The following is a 259-nucleotide window of genomic DNA, read 5'->3' on the forward strand; positions in this document are numbered from 1 at the left end:
TTCAATATCTCTTTATATGAAAATTTTCCAAGTAAGAGTAGTGAACTTGATAGGGTATGTGGCTTTTAATACTTCTTACTAAAAGACACATACCCTATCAAGTACATTGCTCCTACTCGAAAAACCTTCACATGAAGAGGTATTGAAACTCTTATTAAAAGATTCTCTCTCACTCTCTCTTAAATTCTTTGGAAAAAATGTGTTGTCACTATTGTGTCTTCTCCAGAACCTCCATATGAAGAATCACAAAAGATGTGAG

The sequence above is a fragment of the Glycine max genome, chromosome 6 (assembly GCF_000004515.6).
Source record: "Glycine max cultivar Williams 82 chromosome 6, Glycine_max_v4.0, whole genome shotgun sequence".
In the NCBI taxonomy this organism is placed as follows: Eukaryota; Viridiplantae; Streptophyta; class Magnoliopsida; order Fabales; family Fabaceae; genus Glycine; species Glycine max.